We start from the raw sequence: 14,832 nt of genomic DNA on the forward strand, positions 1-14,832 counted from the left end.
AATAAATGTGGATATCTACAGTATTACACAGTAGCTCATTAACAGAGGTGTAATGATAATTAGCAGGAAAGATACAGGCCCTGGTGTTATAATTATTAATAATGAGTGCTGGCAGTGATGAGGTGTAATGGATTAAAAATCCGTAACTGAGTAAAGTTGAAGTTGTTTCAAGAATGATAAATGAAAAGTGGAACAATGTCTCACATTTGTTATATGTCAAGAATTTTATTCAGAAATATTCTGCTGTTTTGAGGTTGAGTCGTTTATTTTTCATAATTGACATCCCCAGCCTTGGAAACGTTTGGTCACATGGAACATTTGTTGCTGTCAAAGAGTATTTTTTGGCCTGCAGGTGCGGATATACTACAGCAGGTCGCTCCAATAAATCCTTGGAACAAATCTGTCAAATTAGAGGCTGATGTGTTTGTTCCAAACACTGTGAATCAAGCGTAGAAGCTGCAGGTGCACCACCTGTGGAAACATTGGCGTTTTGCTTTGGAGCGGTGTTTCGAAACGTCTGTGCTTCGGGATCTCGACACAGCGTCCACACGTCAGTATGGAGCGTCCCATCCCTGCCATGGAGGGAACTGGAGAAAATTGATGACTACAGCTGACGTGGCCACACATCAGCTGCTGTGGATACAGGGATCCGGAAATACTCCCTCCTTCCTGCTGCATTACTGTGCTACAGGACTTTGTGTAACCCTGCAAAGTAGGCTAATATTTTAATCTCCTCTTAATTACATGCGAGGCAATGTAATTTTGGAACTTGCAACTAATGTCCTTTGTTTGTTTTTAAAGGTGGACCAGGCCAGCCACTGTTTTCTATTGTTTTATCTTTTGTTTCTTAATTTGTTTTCCAGTCCAGGGTTAAGGTGTCTGTTGCTCGGTTTAGTGCCCCGCTGTGACTGGAATTGATGTTCCATACTGGGCCTCTACTGGGGTTCATAGTTTGGATGGTGGTTTAAATACAGGTTGCTCTCCTCTCTCTGTACATCCACAGCTTGACTCTGTACAAGGCTGCGTCCGTGTCTGTGGTGAGACTGCACCGGGGGAGATTCTGTAGTGTGTGTGTACTCAACACTCACACTGCATGGTATTTTGTAGTGAATAGTTTAGATGCTAAGTGGATAGTGCATGTACTTCTTTGCGTTGGGTCTGCTGTCTCCCTCTTCTGTCTCCCACAGTCGCTGATCGGGGTGGTGTGTACGAGCCAACCTGACCTTCCTACCCTGAGGAGAATAACTCCAACCAATTTAGTGTCAGGCTAATTTTACTCATGCCGTTGGGATTTTAACAATGTACTTTGTAATAAAATCTACTCACTTTTGTACGATGTATGCGTTTTTGTAATTGTTCCTGTTCGGGGTCAGAGTTCACGACACACAATCTTATACCAAGGGTTTTAAAGGGTTCCTCCTGCCCTTACCAGGAGGTGGCGTTGTCAGGTCCAAAAAGGTATTCTTTCTACTGTATTAGTGACCGTAATGTAGGATAATCTATTGGAAGTCAGGAGGAACATCACGACAACTGAAAGAGACGCCACGACAACAGCAGTTCACCAAAGTCATCAAAAAAGTTTGTTGTGTTGGTCCAACCAAGTTTCAGTTAAAAACATGTAACTAAGATGATCATAAAATCCTTGATGATTACCTTTTTTTCCTGCCAAATATGTTCAATGAAGCTAAATTTAGTGTGTTAAAAACATTATCTGGCCCACTTTTTGCGACAGGCTGCGGCTGACGAGGAATCAATACTAAACTTGCAGGATATTTTGAGTGCTTCCTGTTTCTTAACACATTCACCAGGCTTTTTCTGTCACCTATCAAGACAGGGATGGAGAAGACTACCAGCACACTGGGCCCCGGGTTTGTCCTGGGAAGAGTCATGAGTGGTATTTTCCTTGTAGCCTGGACCCAGCACATATCAGACAGAGCTCACTGGACTTTTTATCAAGGTTAAGGCTGAGTGCAGTTGCAGGTTAGCTGGAGGTGTGGACCCAAATGCAGACATGATCGAAGATGCAGTTCAGGGGATATATTAATAAAGAAACTGGCTTACATGTCCAAACAAAGGGAGTAAATTCAAGAAGGCAAAGTTATCCAACGATGAGGGAAACCGAGAGGCGGGACAGAAAACTCAAGCAACAAGGACTGAACAGAACAAGCCAACATTTAAACAGTAGTTAACGAGCAGTGCGGGACCAAGACCAGGGGCCTGTAGTACGAAGGTAGTTTAACCTACTCAGAGTTTACTCGGGGTTATCAGGCAAACTCAAGGTTGCCAAACTGACCGCCTACACTGATGTTAAATGGTACTATGACCGTGGATAAAATGTGAGTTGAGTCCGAAAATTAACTTAATTGGAGTTGGTGCTTGTTCGCATGAAAAGGGTGTGTTCAGCCCTGCAGGCAGAGTTTTTTCGCAACGGCGCATGCTCCGTATTTCTTCAGAAGAACGCACGTTGATTGTGTCAGATGATGAATGTAAAGACACGTTAATGGCTAAATCGGATGACAAAGCCAGGGAGGCTTGTTGGCATCGCATGGAGTAAATTTGTAGCCTAATTATCTTCACAGTGTTCTTTTTGTAGTTAAAATCTCTATTATGTATTTTATGGGCTCTTCTTTTATGTGTAATATTAATAAGATGTAAAGATGAAACTGCACATAAGGTCCATTGTAATAGAAAAAAAAGGAGCCAGCGGAGAGGGGGAATAATCCAGACAGAATTTAATTTCCAAGATTAATCTACAAGTAAAAAACTTGAATATTCTCTGACATTATAGTCACACATTTATGAGAGAAACTTCACTTTGCAAGGCTGCAACATCACACATGCGCGTCTGCCGTGTAGTAGGCTATGCAGTGGAAAATTATTCAAATTAATAATTAATAAAATTATGTTAGACTTTGCAATTGGATTTAGCAGTGAGGAAATACTCCTGAGTTTATCCCACAATCACGATCATGCACCTTAGACACTTTGCCGTGGAGTGGACAGAAGAAAACACTAGAGTGATTTTTGATTTTTTGTGACTTTAATTTCAGGGAATTTCCAATTTATGTTCTTGTCACTTTCATCTAGGATATGTTTTTCTCGGTTATTACCCCTCACCCTGGCTCCTTATGTTTTGGACACGTAAAATAATCTAAATATGTGAAAACACTCAGACAGATGGGCTACTTCTAAGAAACTGTCCCGTTAATTAATTAAGGTCTCCTCTCTAAAATCACAGAGGCTGCAGGGCTCGCTGTCTGAACGTGATGCTGTTGTGTTCAGGACTTCATTGCAGCCACAGTGGAACAAATCAGGAAGAAATCTAAACATGTTTAATAAAGCGGTGTGTATTAATATCCTACTTCTCATCATTAACACTGAGTACAGATGTGGTGTGTAGTCCACGTGCAGGGTAACTTCGAGTTAACCACGAACAAAACCTGCTCAGCAGTTTAGAGATGCAGCATAAATTGCCATGGCAACGGACCTTTCGTAGTACCGGTTAACCGGGAAGTTACACCTGAAGTTACCTGGACCTGCTTCGTGGTAAAGGCCCCTGATGTCCAAACCAACAATACTCTCTTTTTCTCTGTAGAAAGGAGACACACAGACTCACACAGCACAAACGCAACATCCATCAGAGACTATGTTGTTATTTTTCTCACCATTCTGTGAGCTTTGTGTAAAACGTCCACAACGTTTTAAAATGTTTTAAACTGAATCAGCGCTCAACAGTTACAACTAAAGCATCTAGCTGTGATAAATGAGTAGGCCTACTATCAGGGGTGGACTGGGACTGAAGAAGTGGCCTTTTATGCGAGCGCCTTTTGAAGACGTGCAAAACTATTTTTTGCAGTTATTTTAATACGTATTAGTGTTTTTGTTGTCTACAGTGGATCAGATTATGCTTAAGACCTTCAAGAAACTTTTACCTTTGGTTGTTACTGCGTCTGTAGTAATGTTTCCCTGATCACAGAAGCACTGCTGGCAGTAAACAGAACCTGTGTGAAGCCTCTCGTGTTCAGATATTAAGAATATGTAAGAACAAACATGCTTGGACAAAATAACAAGAAAATCCTACCCTGTAACTGAAAACACATTAAATAACACAATTCAGGGAATCTTAATTCCAATGCACCAGTTTCTTCTTCTTTCAAGATGCAAGTGACTCAGTCTTTAAATAAAGCAGCATTTCAGGTTGATTCCCAGAATGTGTGAGTTTGTTTTAAACCACCAGATGTCAGCAGAGTTACTCTGCAGCCAGCAGGTCGACAGAGAGACTCATCTCATGTCTCCATGAGAGAGATGAGGGTTCAGGGCTCAGACATCATGAGGGAGCTCGGACTACAGCCGCTGCCCCATTCATGTTGAAAAGAGCAGTTGAGGTGATCTGATCACAGTGATCAGAGATGAACCAGAGTTTAGTTGCACAGTGAAAACTCGTTACTGACTCCTGCAGGACATCTGTGTCACTGCAACAACAAAAACAGAAGTAAGAGAGAAACCCAGGAAGGTTTGATCCAAACTTCTTCTCTCTAATGAATCTGTCTCTCAGTGATCTCAGATCAGCCCAACTTCATGTTAATCCTGCAGCGCTGTCATTTCCTGCATGTAAACACTTTGTGTAGGGCCCCATGTCTCCTCCATGTCAAAAAAAAAAGACTATTTCTTAAATGAAGGAGAGAAAACCAAACAGTCACTTCCCTCCCCTACAAAGAAGGAGGAGAGTTTAACTGGACGGACTGAGTGGTGGTGCAATGGGACATCTTTTCTGCTCTGTAAGTACAATCCGCTAAAACTGGTCACCAGAGTGGACATCACAGAGCCTGCAACGTATTTTTTCCCCTTTATTCAAACAGACGTTTTTAAATACTTACTTTAAAGATGAAGCAGAATTCATCAATATTTAACTTTTCTTCCACTAAAGTGTTTCAGATATGTTATTCTTATAGATATTATATAAATACTATTGAGACATCTAATATCCACAAACAAACAGTACATTCATTTAGGGTTGGAGGATTTTGCTGTATTTTTGGAGCAGGAAGTTTTTCAGTTCTCTGTCTGGTCTGGTTTTATGTTAAATCTCTGGTTTCTCTTCAGTGCTGATCTCTCTGCTGAGCTGCAGGACCAGCGGAGGCGAGTGAACTCTGACACTCAAAGCTGTTCGCAAAACGCTTTCTGGTAAAAAGTCAAATAAAATCTGTTCTGTAAAGAGTTTGAACACAAACACAAAAAAGAGAGAATGTTTTAAAACTAACTTAAATGAACGTTATTATTTACAACCACCACACAAAAACTGACGATGATGTGAAACTACCGAAACAAAAGTCTTTGACCAGGATGCAAGTTCAATCAGATTTGAGATTCAAGCCTTCAGTTATGAAAACAATTAAAATAATTAACTTAATTGGTGCATAGTGTGTATTTGACAAGTGGAATTTGTCCCTTCATGAATGTTAAAGATCCAAGAATCCAAATTTCATTAAAATCTTAAAATATTATGAAAATGACAATAAAATAACTCAAAGGTCACCAGCTCTCATTTCCTTTTTCGCTTTCAGACCAAAAGCAAAGCAAGTGTTTGGGGACGGTGCGTTTACGTACAAAGTCAATGCAAAGATGCGTATATACAGTATTTCGTGTCGGGCAGTGCAGAGGGGGTGCTGCAGACTGCAGTCGGTGCCGGCGACGTGAGTTGAAAATCTTCAGCTCGAGCAAAAAAGTTGCATGACGCTGAGTTGCGATGGCCTATCAGCGTTGAGATTATCTGGACATCACCAACGGCTTCAGAGCGTTGTTTGGAGAGGGCCAGGCAGAGCGAGAGAGTGACATGGCGCTGGCCAGCGGAGAGCTGCTTAACTTGGGGGAAAAGCCGAGGACAGAGCCGGGAGCAGCTCTGCAGCTTTTGGACAAATAAACACCCGTAGTCGGTCTGGATTCTGGATTACGCCGTTTGCTCGCGGGAGGAGCTCGGAGTAAACTACTTTTATTAAATTAGCTTTTTACTTTAGTTTTTGGGATTGGGGTTGATTTATTTTCACTGGAGCTTCTCGGCAGCTAGCTTCTGTGCATATCCGCTTCCACTGTTGTTGAGTGTCGGTTGGACACTGTAGTACTACTGTCCGGCGATGAAATCCCACAAGGAAGTTGTTGTGAGGATTAAATTTGCGTTTGGTCTGAATGCAGCTTAACAATGCAACTGAACGGCTGAAACAGGACAGACACTGAGACTTCGTCGCAGACACATCTGTGGGACGTCGGGTGCTGAGGGCTGCTGGACTTCATCAATTCCTCCCTAAATTCGAACTAAATTCTGTCCAACAATAGAATTGAAATAAAGGATAAGTTGATGGTATTTTCATTACTTACCAACAAAGTGTCAAGCTTTTAATGTGACACATAAAATGTAACTTATCCCCTCCAGCCTCTCTGACTGTGAGTCCCAGCAGCTCTCAGCTGTTTAAAGATCAGTTTGTCTCTCTGAGCTGTGAGGAGGACGACAGCTCTGCTGGATGGACGCTGAGGAGGAACACAACCAGAGGAACCAGGACTCAGTGTGGAGCTGACTGGGGAAGATCAGCTGGTTCTTCCTGTAACATCAGCTACATCGCCACATTGGACAGTGGAGTTTACTGGTGTGAGTCCAGAGAGGGAGCAACCAGTAACACCATCAACATCACTGTCACTGGTAAGATCAGACTGTGGAGTTAGTGTTGATGAAGCTGTGTGTAAATGATGAAATGCTGTAGTTTGTCTCTGTGTTGAGGTGGACCAGTGATCCTGCAGAGTCCTGTCCTCCCTGTGATGGAGGGACATGATGTCACTCTGCACTGTAAAACAGAGACCCCTCCCTCCAACCTCCCAGCTGGTTTCTATAAAGATGGCTCCCTCATCAGGACTGAGCCTACAGGTCACATGACCATCCACCATGTTAACAAGTCTGATGAAGGCCTCTACAAGTGTAACATCAGCGGCCGTGGAGAGTCTCCATCCAGCTGGATCTCTGTCACAGGTGAGGAGCTCTAAGATAATTTTCAAACTGACCTTGCAATCTGCCAAGAAACAAGATTGAAATCTGTCAGAGTTCAACTTTTTAACTCCTAATTTACAAATTAGGAGTACCTATGATCTCGTTCCACATTTCATCGTGTGTCATGTAATGTGGGGGTCTTGACTTGGTCTCAGCCCCTAAAAGTCTTGGTCTTGTCTCGGTCTTGATAAAGATTACAAATTAATTTCTGGTTGTCTTTCTGTTCAACACATTCTCACTTCCAACTCGATTTATTTGTTAACATCCTAACTTTGATTGGATGTAAAACGTGATTCTTCAAATCCAACCAATAACCCTAAATAAAAATGTGTTGTTACTACCGACTGTCCCCACAATGGTAAGCATGGAAAAGTTGACTAAAGATATAAGTTGATTTCAGCTCTTAGTGTTTGTTTGTGGGGGTTTTAATGGGAATGTGGATCTTTCAGATCCATTTGAGAAGTACCTATGATCTCGTTCCACATTTGATTGTGTGTCATGTAATGTGGGGAACTAGTCTTGGTCTCAACTTGGTCTCAGCCCCTAAAAGTCTTGGTCTTGTCTTGGTCTTGATAAACTCTGGTCTTGTTGTTGACTTGGTCTTGGTTTGGGCGGTCTTGACTACAACACTACGACCTTGGTACCCCCTTTTGAGTCATTTATTGATGACAAATATGCAACTTCCGGTTAGACTTTCAAAATAAAACGCTAGCGTTTCGAAACATCGCCATTTTCAAATGGCACGTTATTAAGGTCGTGAAACATTACAGTTTGGTTAGGTTTACTCACAAAAACTACTTGGTTGGGTTTGGGCAACAAAACTACTTGGTTAAGGTTAGGAAAAGATCATGGTTTGGGTTATCAGTTAACATATAAGTTAGCTAACGTCACTTACGTCAATTTACATAACTTAAATAACCTAAATAAAAATATTCAATGTTGACTTTTTGTTTCACATGGGACACGAAACTCCTGGTTCAAAGTCGGGTTTCTGGTCCTCCATCCACACCAACCACCTCCTTACTCAGTCTTTTCTATTAAATATCATACAAAACTGACAGGGAGGGAGCAGGGAGGAGGGTAATTTACAGTTCGGGACATGTAGCCACCACTTTTTGAAAACATTTGTTAAAAATGTTCTGAAAAATAACTAGTAAAAAAGGTTTATTTGCACAATAAGCCTGCAATGCAATGCAATGCAAAAACTTTTGTGCTTCCCTGGTGCAGGAAATGTCTCCAGAATGCGGGAAATTAAATCTTTCATGCTCAAAATCGACCGATTTTGTTGGGCTGTCTGGGCCAAAAATGCCAGGGCTGATTTTTTGTCCCAGACCAGCCCTTGGTTAGTCTGTTAGCATTTTGTTGATTGTATTATTTATTTTCATTTCTGTGCCTTTAATTATAATTTCTTGTTCATTTTAGGGAAACCCACCACTACAAGTCCACGTTCAACCACTCCTCCTCCTGGTTCATCCTCTCCTCCTTTCTCTGTGTTGTGGTCTGCTTCTCTATCTTTCTGTGTTCTGGTTCTACTGGTGAGACGATGCCTCCATATGAAACCTAAAGGTTAGTCACAGACTCCACGTGCTGCAGTTCACATTTAAAGTCACTGTTACGAACCTCCAGTGGAAAATCCAGGGGATGAGGAGGTTAGTGACAATAATAGAATCATTCCAGGTTGAAGGAAGCCAGGAGACAGATTTTACAGGACATACGGCGTTTTATTTACAATAAAGAAAAAAAAGAAGCTAAGGTACCCTCGGGGAGGGTCTACAAAAAAACAACTTCCCCAAAACAAGGAAGCGCCCACAAATGAGAAAACAACACAGGATACAATAATGAATTCCACCCTCCCTCCACTGAGGGAGTGAACCCCACCACAAGGTTCAGACTTGTCACTTGCAGCACCGCAGCCTCACCCAGCTCTCCATGCCGTCCACGCTCCACACTCTCCACACCCGGTCTGCCTGTTCTCTGCTCCTTATACTGGCTCCTGCGCTCCTGCTGATTGTAAACTGGGGACAGGTGTGCACCCTAGCCTCCTGGCTGCAATATTAGAGGGGGGGAAGGGCAGGCCGGTGGCACTTGCGTCAACCTCGAGCTTAAAGGGGAGAGAGAGGTTAGGTGAGGCCAGGACTGGGGCACAACAAAGGAGAGATTTCACCGCCTCAAAAGCATGTTGACACTCATCCATCCACACAAACGGGACTGTGGGACTACATAAGCTAGTCAGGGGGGCGACAACTACTGAGAAGTTCCTACAAAAACACCTGTAATATCCAGCCATACCAAGGAAACGACGGAGTTCACGTCACGTCTCCTCCATCCTGGGCAACGGGAACGAGTCTGGGACGGTCACTGCATGTACCTTACGAAAGTCTGTGCAGAAACGTGGTGTACCGTCGGACTTAGGAGTAAGTAAACATGGCGAACTCCATGGGCTACAGCTGGGTCGGGCTAACCCATTTCGTACCATGTAATCAACTTCCTCTTTCATCATTTCTCTCTTAGCCAGCGGACAACGATATGCATGCTGCTTTATGGGGCAGCTGTCCCAACGTCGATATCGTGACGCAATACAGTGGTCTGGGATGGCACATCGCTAAACAGAGGGAGATGAGAGGTTATCAACACCATTACATCATCACGTTGTCTCGGGGGGGGGGGGGGGGGGGGGGGTAGGTCAAATGTGCCTCTAGGCTAGACAAGAGCTTTGAATTGGGCAACCTACCACCCGGGTGACCTTCATCGAGCCCTGCTAAGCCATCATCAGGTTCAGCCCCACCACAAACCAAGGAAACGGAGGGGTTGCCCGGAGCAGCAGTCTCCGGAGTTTCTTCCTGCTTCTCCTGAGCCACTTCTCTGGAATGATAGGGCTTCAACATAAATGCGTCTCTTTCTTTTACGGTCAGGTGTGTGAATGATGTAATCAGTCCCCGAAACCTTGTTTTCCACCACATAGGGTCTGGAAAACGTCTGACGGAAAGTCTTGGAAAGGAAGTTGGTACCTTGGTCGGTTTGTACAACTTTCGGCAGTCCAAAGGTGGTGAAGAATTTTGTGAGAGCTTTCATGATGGCGGGAGCGGTAATTTTTCTTAAGGGCACAGCCTCAGGAAAACGGGTGGACACGCACATCACAGTTAGCAGAAACTGGTTCCCTGACTTAGTTCTAGGCAAGGGACCAACACAATCCACAATGACATGCTCAAATGGTTCACCAACAGCAGGAACTGGATGCAGTGGGGCAGGTGGCACGATCTGGTTTGGTTTCCCCACGATCTGGCATGTACTGCAAGTTCTGCAGTATCGCGCTACATTGGCCTTCATGCCTGGCCAGAAAAAATGTCTAAGCACACGGTTGTAAGTCTTGGCGACACCTAGGTGACCCGACCACAAACAGTGTTGCGAACCCCAGTCAGATCGTCGGCCGTCCCACCATTAGGAACCCACTTGCGCATTAACACTTCATCCTCAACAAGAAAATGCTGCCGACTTGCTCGCTCACTAGCATCACACCCAGCTGCAGCAAAACATTTCGCCAGGGAGGAATCACTCTGTTGAGCATTGATAAGGACCTCGCGGGTTAATGGCAAGGTTATCTCAGGAACAGTGACTGAGGAGGCAGCACTTACAGGCACCTGTGTTAGACGGTTCTCTGCCCCACCACTAGAGGGCAATTGGTCCTCCCTAAACACAGAGGGGAACAATGAATCTGAAAGATCCACCCCTTGGGTCTGCTTACGCGCTTGCGCCCTAGTCAACACACTGACCGAAAACACTCCAGGGTGCTTTTGAACCAACTCATCAGATTCAACTTCAGGGATAGGAGTATCCACCACCTCTGGGTCTGGAAAAACCTTTCCACCAGCAGTGTCATTTCCAAGGATAAAATCTACACCATCAACAGGAAAATGAGACCGAACAGCGACGGGAAAGAAACCAGACACTAGCTTGGACTGCACATGAATAGAATGTAAAGGAGCAGGTACAAAGCTCATCCCGATACCTTGAACTACAGCGCTCACATCACGGGCAGATTGAGGGTTCAATGGCAGTACGCTAGCTAAGATAAATGAGCGTGAGCCACCCGTGTCCCTCAACACTGTGACCGGGCGCTGATCATCAGGTTTAACGGTGAGGGATACCAGTCCCTGAGAAATAAAAGGCCTGAAGCATTCGTCAGGTTCCCCTACAGCCAGCTGACGATCACAGGGAGACACAGTCTTAATCAACCCAACTCCTTCTGGCGGTTTAGCCACTGGAGGCTGGGGCTTTTGTTTATAGAGAGCACACTCTGAAATAAGGTGATCAGGTTTATGACAAAAAAAAACAACGCTTGTCCACCTGTGCCCCTGAGCCAACACGAGTACCCTGAGTGGTGCTGGGCTTCCTTACAGCATCATCACAAGGGGACGAGTAATGTCTGATAGACGTGTTCTTGTGTGTCAAGGCAAACTCATCAGCAAGCGTAGCAGCCTGCTGCAGTGTGGTTACTTTCTGTTCGTTGAGATAAACAACAGTCTTTTCCGACACACAGTTCTTGAACGCTTCCAAGGAGGAACTGAGGAGAAATCATCGGCTTTACATGCAGCACACCACCGATCAAACAAAATCCCTTGTTCTCTAGCGAAATCAAAGTAAGTCTGGCCTACCCCTTTTCTGAGAGCCCTGAAATGTTGCCTGTACGCCTCTGGCACCAGCTCATACACCCGCAAGATGGCGCTCTTAACTTTTTCATAGGAGAGACTATCCAGCACAGACAGTGATGAGCAAGCCTCCTGAGCTTTCCCTGACAGTTTACACTGTAGCAGGATAGCCCACACGTCTTTTGGCCACCTCAGGGCAACAGCAATGCGCTCAAAAGCAGTGAAATAGCTCTCAATGTCAGTCTCACGAAAGACAGGGACTAGAGAAATGTGTTTACTTACATCAAAGGTACTAGAGAGGGCAGATCCTGATGACCCAGTACCGGCAGCGGTGGCTGAGAACTGCGCTGACCTCAGTTCCAACTCACGCATTCTAATGGCGGTTTCTGCCTCCAACTTCCTAAGCTCCAACTCCCTCCTGAGCTGGTGCTCGCGTTCGCGCTCCTCCCGCTCCAAATGGAGCCGAGCCAAACGAACCTTCAACCGTGCGTCCTCTCTAGAGGTAGGGGAGGACTCCACGGACAATGGATAATATCTCGGCAGAGTGAACTGCTTCCCCCCGCCCGGCTTCACACCGAGTGTATCCGCTGCATCAGGTGGCGTGGGCACATCCTCCGCCACGGAAGCAGACTGCCTCGCTGCTGCCCCAGCAGGCAAATCTGTCAAACTCAAGACACCGCTCTGCACTAACCCGTCAGTCACAGCGGCCCGCAACTCTGCTTTAACCAGAGAGCTAGACACAGAAAACCCATAATGTTTAGCGATAGCAAACAGATCAGCTTTCTTACATCCATCCAGCTGCCCTAGCGTGGGTTTGGCTACAAACCCCTCCAAACAAAACACAGCCATCTTTGCTGCAATTGCTACCTGGCTAACACCAACGGAAGCAGTAACACCACACAACAGTGTAAACAACAACAAGTGTATGCAGACAAAATACAACCGCATCGGCTACAGAACAGTCACACACCAGCTTCCTCAAAAGAGCAACCCGTTCCCCAGGGCCCTGCCTACCCAAAACTTAGCCTAAGCTGTCTTCTGGGGCATGCCGGGCTCGAGGCGACTTTAAAGGCGAAACTTCGGCGGCCAGGGCCCCGAAAGCCTACCTCCGACAGGGAACTCGCTCCCCACCCAGGATTCGCCCCGAAAATAATAAAGGAAAAATAACAACCAAGTGCCCGATGGAAAGACTGCTGGGCAGCCTAGCTGGACACTTCTAACTAGCTGGGGAAAGGTCTACCCTGGAAAAACTGGACAGTGGAAACCCACACGCAACATTCAATGTGAACAGTTCCAACACGAATACAAACAATAAGTGCTTCCCCACAACCCGGAATGTTTGAGAAAAAGTATCCCGGACGAGCCCCCAAATTGTTACGAACCTCCAGTGGAAAATCCAGGGGATGAGGAGGTTAGTGACAATAATAGAATCATTCCAGGTTGAAGGAAGCCAGGAGACAGATTTTACAGGACATACAGCGTTTTATTTACAATAAAGAAAAAAAAAGCTAAGGTACCCTCGGGGAGGGTCTACAAAGTAGACAGACACACAGGGCTCAAGGGCCGTAACAGTGACATTTTACTGTTGAGACATTTCTATTAACACTTCTGGACGTACAAATAATGACAAGTTACAAACTGTCTCTTTAAGTCAGACATCCATCAGGATTCTCATAAATCACATTGCTGTTGTTGCAATCTCACCACAGGGTCCGTTTAGTGAGCTGTGGAGCTTTCTTGATTTCTCTGATCTTGCTTGATTTAAATTTCTGCTCCTTTTGATTCATTCAGCTGCTGAAGTAGAAGTTGGGGATACTGTGATGTCAAAATATCACGTCACTTACAGCAGCCAATCAGATGCAGCAGAGGTAACGATGTTTCATTGATTCTGTTTTTCAGGGACAGTTACTGTGTGTTCTTGTTCTTATGTCTTTGTGAGGACCAAGTTGAGTTTTAGACATTGAGAGGACATTTTGGAAAGAGACATGAGGACATTTTTATAAAATGAGGAGATGGTAGAAAGTATGTTCATCAAAATAAATTAAATGTTAAATCAATGTTGTTTAGTCTCTAAAGTCTGGCCTTTTTTAAGTGATTGTGTGTGTTGCATGTGAGTCTGTTTTGTGCCCTGCAATGGATCTGCTAACAGACGCTAACAGCTCTGTGATCGTCCGGTTTCCTCTTTCTGATAAAAACACTTCAGCCTGACGTGACTCTGCACGTTTCACTGACGGACTGTTATAATAAAATAAAGAAATAATATAAATAAATTATAAATCTTATGATGAACATAACCACTTTTGTTGATCTTTTTATTTTGTAAATAGTAAATCACCATTTTTCTTTTCCATGGGTGCGTTTCCCAAAAGCATCGTTGCTACAGTAACCAACTTCCTTGGTTGGAACTATGCAGTTGCGACGCAACTGTTTCCCAAAACCCTAGTTTGAACTACGGAGGTTAGTAAGTTGGTAACTTACATGGCACAAACCATCGTTAAGCGACGTAGTTCCCTGAAACCATAGTTCCGTCGTTAAGTTGCATAGTTCGAACTATTTGTTTATTGTCATTCATCCACTTACTGAGTATCCGAGTGAAAAAAATGCCATTTCTTACAGTCCAAGGTGCTAAAAACAAATTCACAAACAGTCAACATGTTTACCCTCTAGACATGGCTCCTCCTAATATTTTGTTTCATGCCACTTTCTATTTCTACTCCACATCTCAGAGGGAAATGTTGTACTTTTTACTTCACTACATTTATCTGACAGCTTTACTTACTAGTTACTTTACAAAGTAACGTTTTTACACAAAAACACATGAATAGTTTAATGTTTTGTTACAAATTAAACTAGATTTAATTTAATTGTGTGAAGTCCTGACATCAAGTTCAAGATAATTTATTGTCATTCATCCACATACCGAGTGTTCAAATGAACAAAAGGCTGTTTCTAGTGCTAAAAATCGTCGACTTTTTCATCCTGTGCTGAACATTTTAACCCTTATCTTGATCAAAACCAGCAGCTCTGTGGCCGTTAAGTTTGCGATTCAGATAATCCACTTCACTTGTGTTTGGTCTCTTTTCAGCTTTCACAGCAGCAGCAGTGTGAACAAGAAAGAAACCTGTAAAAATGTAAAATGTTCTTCAGTTTTAT

General features: G+C 44.0%; 1 protein-coding gene across 1 annotated transcript in view; it reads right to left on the reverse strand.

Annotated features, from left to right (window-relative positions):
* Positions 1 to 14,832, reverse strand: part of LOC119911718 (titin-like) — a 305,379-nt gene that overhangs the window by 16,134 nt on the left and 274,413 nt on the right. The window lies entirely within an intron of this gene.

This window comes from Micropterus salmoides, unplaced genomic scaffold (genome assembly GCF_014851395.1).
Source record: "Micropterus salmoides isolate LMB-PRFRI ecotype aquatic unplaced genomic scaffold, ASM1485139v1 Ms_hic_scaffold_2, whole genome shotgun sequence".
Classification (NCBI taxonomy): domain Eukaryota; kingdom Metazoa; phylum Chordata; class Actinopteri; order Centrarchiformes; family Centrarchidae; genus Micropterus; species Micropterus salmoides.